At 31.8% G+C, this 6,030-nt stretch overlaps 1 protein-coding gene across 1 annotated transcript in view; it reads left to right on the top strand.

Annotated features, from left to right (window-relative positions):
* Positions 1-399: 399 nt before the first annotated feature.
* The window catches only part of LOC145269733 (uncharacterized), an 88,571-nt gene continuing 82,940 nt past the window's right edge, over positions 400-6,030 (top strand). Inside the window, exon 1 of the mRNA XM_080125456.1 lies at positions 400-561. The gene's annotated coding sequence lies outside the window, so the exon portion shown is untranslated. The remainder of the gene's footprint in view (positions 562-6,030) is intronic.

Below are 6,030 nucleotides of genomic sequence, written 5' to 3'. Positions count from 1 at the left end.
ATTCGATAAAATAACCAGCAGGTTCTCTACAGTGCAATGTAGACTACAATGCATTGTGGAATAAGTTACTGCGAAGAGGCATGCGAAGCTTCTTGATGCACCGCGATTATTGGGTCCCCAACTAGAGCAGGCAATCAATTGATTTGATTGAAAAGTGGTCGATTTCACCAATTTTAATGGCAATAAAAAACATGACACTGTCATTAGCTATCATTCAACCCCGAGAAACATTAGGTCTCCCTGCTAGTTAAAACATATTTGTTGATTAAATTTCGTTGAATTTACACGGGTCTCGCTAGTTAATATAATTGGAAGTGGTGGGTGGACTTTTAAGAAGAAGGAACATAATTATTACTTACACCGGTTATTGTTTTATTTATTTATTTATTTATTTATTTATTAAATTCCTGTGTTTTAAAAAAAATTAAATAGTCAAACGTTCATGGTGCGACTTATTTTTTCCTCATTTGAATTCGATAATTTTACAAGATAAAAAACATGAATTAATTCATAAATATGTTCGAGTTGATTCGTCGTTGAGTTTTTATGTCGAAAAAAAAGGTAAGTTGGAATGACTTCCGGGTTTAATTTAGATCGCCGTACGAGAAATTGGTCAAAATTCAAATAAAGGTTACCTAAGGCAAGATAATTTTTTTTTTCTTTTATTTTACCTAGCTGGATAAATGTTTAGCGTTTTTACTCACTTCAAAGCAAAATACTGGTAGAAACCCATTCAATAAATGGGTTTTGTCAGGAAATGAGGTTTGTGGGTGATTCATAATATTTCTTATCTTGGTAAAATTTTACGTTCGTATCGGAATTTTTTTTTTTCTTCTTCTTTTGTAAATTTCGGTGTGCAAAAAATGAATCTGTTGACCGTTTCCGTCGCTGAGAAATATGGTTGGTTGTTTTTGTTTTACGGCATATCAACCCTTTTCAGGTTGTTTGATGCCGAATCTAGTGATTTTGAGGAACGATTTTTTAATGGAGTATATTTGTTTTTTTTAAGTCGAATCCTATTTAACCAATAGTTGGGACCCTAACAGGTACTACCACTCCGGGTCAGATTGGACCTGGAAGCAATGGTAATTAAAGGGTGCCTCCACTCCACACTCCCCAAGGCCCGCAAGCTGGGGCCTCACCATCGTATATACTTTTAGGTCATATCCAGGAGAAATAGTTTTTATGACATGAAGAAATTACTTTTTCAAAAAGTGGGTAATCACTTTTCTATGTAAATGTAACTTAAAATGAGCACCCACTTTCTGGCCACCTAGTGAGGGGGGGATTGCATGTTTTTTCTGCTTTCATCTTTCAATAAAGATATGAGGAAATTGAAAAATCTTCCTTGTGTTATCCATGGTGACCATTTCTGTACGCATAAGCGCGTGCATATTTTTGCCTCAAACAAGTGGTTTTCCAGATATTAAACCATGTAATTCTATGCTATCATAGGTTTACCATTTTTGCACGTGCAAGCGCACACAGAAATGGCCATCTCTGAAAAAAATAGAATTACATGGCTTAATATCTGGAAAACTACTTGTTCTTCATATAATTTTTAAATTGTTCGCCAAAGATTAATACGCTAAGTGAGAAGGCAGTTTGGTACGCGAGTGCACATTTCACGGCCTTCGTTTACTGCATGCTCGCACATATCGTAAACGAAGGCAGTTATTTGGCGGAAAATAGTTTTTTTGTTTTTTTTTTACACGGTGATCACCACTTATCAAGGCCCGGAAGCCACTCAGGGATAAGGGTTATTGCAAGTACATTACGTTAGTGTGGAGATTTGATGAAGTGTTTACTTAAGGGAGCGGTTCATTAGGAATTTGTTAACATTGGACTTGAAGACATCCAAGTTGTAGTCCGGTGGGAAGCAGGCAGACGGAACAGAGTTCCACAGGCGTGCAGTTCTAAGAAAGAAGCTTTGTTCATGGAATCCGCGTTTTGATTTAGGCACAGATATAGAGTGGGGGAAATTTTTCACAGTGGATTCGGCTAGACGGGTGTTTTTCGTGAAAGATTGGCGAGGGGGGGACCAGAGATTGGAGTTCAGACGAGCACTTGCCATGGAAATAACGATAAAACAAGGATAGGCTCACAACGTCTCTTCTGTGGGAGAGAGGTTGCAGGGTAGAGAAAAGGGCATCCCCCACTAAGCCACGAAGTCTATTTTGTACTCTGTCAAGGGTGGATAGGCTGTTTTTAGCAGCTCCTGCCCAGATATGGCAGCAGTATTCCAGTAGTTCCAGGGTTCAGGGGTTATTTACATGCAAACGATAACTTTGGAATGAAAAACGTTACATTTTTTTAAAGCACACCGAAATTTACAAAAAAAAAAAAAAAAAAATATTTTGTTATATACGAATGTGAGACGGGCCTTAAAGTAAAATAATACCCTTATCTTAAACATTATTACATGAAAAGTCATTTCGAGTAAAAATTTAATGTATTTTACTCATACAAACAAGAGAAATGCATGATGTAAGATTCAAGATGGCTGCCATCAGCAATTTCGTAGAGTATGAAGCAGCCTTCATCTTGCGATCAAAAACCAAGATCGAATGAAACGGAAGAAACCGAGGCAAAGCTGACTAGTCTGAACATGACAATTTAAACAACTTTTATTTTTACTTATGTTGAATAAATGTTTATTTTAACTGTGTACCACAACGCCGACCATTCTAGTTTGTGTTATCAGGGCCTCTAGGTGTGTTAGAATCTTTTGGGAATTATTGACACCCCTTACACAAAACTGTGAATAAAATATTAAAAAAAAACTCGTAATTTCTCTTTTTAAAGTCGGTTGTTTATTTCTTCCAAAATAAACTATTAAAGTCGGTTGTTTATTACTTCCAAAATAAACTATTAAAGTTGTTTAAAAAATAATAGAAATATTTTTTTTTATTTAAAAAAAAAACAGTGTTTACAAAGTGCGTGCATGCGTTCAACCAGCCATGTTTTTTACGTAATGAAATCAATTGAATTTTACAAATTAAATTGTTTTCAATTTTGAAACTTTAAAAATCTATCCAAATTTTTTTAGTGGTTCAATTTTTACGAAATTTTCAGGTTCAATGTGAAATTTTATGCTCTTTCCAATAAACCGAATACAATTTTCTAGACAAGCGTTTTTTTTTTTAATTCACCCCCCCCCATTTTGAAATGTCTATTAAAATCAAAATAATTAATTTTCTCACCTCAAATTTATATATCACGAATTGAAGATAAAAGATCAATAAATAAAATAAACTAATTTAAAACAAAAAAATAGTTATTTGCAAATTTACCTGTAAAGTCCAAAGTTTAAAACCTTTTTTTAAAAACCAAAAATTCCTTGAGTGTTTTTTTTTTTTAAGGCAAAAACTGATAAGTAAAATGTGATTATTTTCACCTATGGCGACACATATTTCTTCACGCACTAGGCTAAATGGTTAACGTGTATGTGTTGGTTTTACGTTCTTCTTTCCATCTGTATTTCAAAACAGGAAGAAACATCGCTTCAGCGCTTCACTAACACCGTAACTTCGCTTACGTAATAGCAGTCTTTTCAAATAGTTTTTTTTTAATTCTTTTATTTAAAAAATACATGGAATATAAAATATAAATATGGACAATTCTTATAAATGAAGAATGGAAGCATCCATTGATTAGTATTTTATATAGGTAAGTGATTTTTTTAATTTATATATATTTATTATTAAGTTAAAATTTCTTGAATTTCATGAAATCTTTCTTAAAGAAAACCGATTTAAAAAAAATATTGTATATTTTTCGATAAAACCTTTTATTATTTTAAAGTTTGGTCTTTGCTCCTTTTATTGAAAAAAAGTTAGGGTTTAAATTACATTATTCATATTGTTATAAGCTTCGAAAGATAGAGTCTATTACTTTTTTAATGGCGAATTCTGACACTTCTAAGGACCGCTGAAAACGAATCTGGCATTTAAACTTGTTGCAAGGTTACTTTTTGCATGGTATTAACCTCTGAACTCTGAGACTATTTTGCGCCATTTCACTGCTTTTGTTAACGCTTTTCTTACATGGTGCGTTTGTATAGTAAAGTGACTTGTCACATCCCGGAGGAATTTTTAGCGGATATTAGAAATAAGAAAGTTTAAAAAACAAAAAAAAAAAAAATGTTCATTTTCTTTGTGTTGTTGCATAGTTTTAATGCTTTTTAATTGATCTAAAAGATTAATTTTTCACGGTCGGTTTGCAAAAACATTTTATTTTTTTGTTCTTTTTTTTGGAGGGGGGTATTCAATTAAAGAATTATACATTTTTTAACAGGTGCTTCTGCAATTTAATTGACCATTTTTCCGTGAATAATGCGCCAACATAAACCGAGTAGAAGAACTGTTTAATTTCACACAAATTCTGTTTACATTGGAGGGGCTGCTGCTTCATACTTTATGAAATTGCTAGAGGGGCTTCCACCGCCCCTCCCCCGAATGTAAACAGAGTTTGTGTGAAATATTCTCCTTCCCCCAAATCTAAACAGAATTTATGTGAAATATTAAACGATTCTTCTGCTCGGTTAATGTCAGTGCGTTACTTACGAAAAATCGGTTAAATAAACTGCAGAAGTACCTGTTAAATACTATACAAGTTATATAATTGAATATCCCCATCCAAAAAATAGAACGAAAAACATAAACTGTTTTTGTAAAACTTAATTGTTTAGATCAACCACATTTTTTTTTTAACTTTCTTATTTAAAATGTCTGCTAAAGATTCTTCCGTGATGTGATAGGTGTATAAGAATTTTTGTAGGAATTTTTGACACCCCTACCATAAAACTGCGAATAAAATATAAAAAACTTGTAATTTCTCTTTCAAAAGTGGGTTGTTTATTTTCTTTATGGATTATACTTCCAAAATAAACTATTGAAGTTGTTTAAAAAGTAATAGAAATATTTTTTTTTAAACAGTAATGAAATTAATTCAATTTTACGAGCTCAGTATTTTTCAATTTTTAAATTTTAAAAATCTATCAAAATTTTTCTATCGATTCTATTTTTACGATATTTTCAGGGTCAATGTGAAATTTTATGCTCTTTCCAATAAACCGGATATAATATTTTAGACAAACGTTGTTTTTTTTTTAATTCACGCCCCCCCATTTGTCAAGTGTCTATTAAAAAGTAAATAATTAATTTAATCACCAAAGTGTTATATATCATATAAATTGAAGATAAAAGATCAATAAATAATATATTCAAATTTAAAACAAAAAAAGTAGTGTTTTTTAGAAATTTACCTGTAAAGTCCGAAGTTTAAAACCTTTTTAAAAAAAAACCCACGTTGTTTGTATTTTTTTTTAAATGAAGCCTTGGTCCTTGCTCCTTTAATTGAAAAAAAAATTAGGGCTTGAATTACATTTTTCGAGTAGTTATAAACTTGGAAAGACAGGGGGTCGAATTAATTCACGCCTCCCATTTTGAAATGTCTATTAAAAAGTAAATAATTAATTTACTCACCAAAGTGTTATGTATCATATAAATTGAAGATAAAAGATCAATAAATAATATATTCAAATTTAAAACAAAAAAGTGTTTTTTTAGAAATTTACCTGTAAAGTCCGAAGTTTAAAACCTTTTTTTTTTTTAAACATGTTGCTTTTGTTTTTGTTTTTTAAAAAACCTTGGTCCTTGCTCCTTTAATTGAAAAAAAAATTAGGGCTTGAATTACATTTTTCGAGGAGTTATAAGCTTGGAAAGACGGGGTGAAATTATTCCATATTTTTCACGAAATTTCTGACACACTTTTTTTTTGTGACAAATCACTATACTATGTGAACACATCATGTAAGAAAAGAAAAATGTTAACAAAAGTGGGGAAATGGCGCAAAATAGTCCCAGGGTTCAGGGGTTAATACCGTGGAAATGGTAAATTTGCGACGGGTTTAATTGCCAGATTAATTTTCAACGGCTCCAATAAACCCTAAAAACAAAAACCACAATGGTCGGTGTTGTGTTAGAGTTAAAATAAACATTTACCAAAAAAAAAAAAAAAAAACCACGA

This window comes from Euprymna scolopes, chromosome 45 (genome assembly GCF_053919585.1).
Source record: "Euprymna scolopes isolate OS-2025 chromosome 45, ASM5391958v1, whole genome shotgun sequence".
Lineage (NCBI taxonomy): Eukaryota > Metazoa > Mollusca > Cephalopoda > Sepiida > Sepiolidae > Euprymna > Euprymna scolopes.
This window is presented reverse-complemented; position numbering and strand designations above follow the sequence as displayed.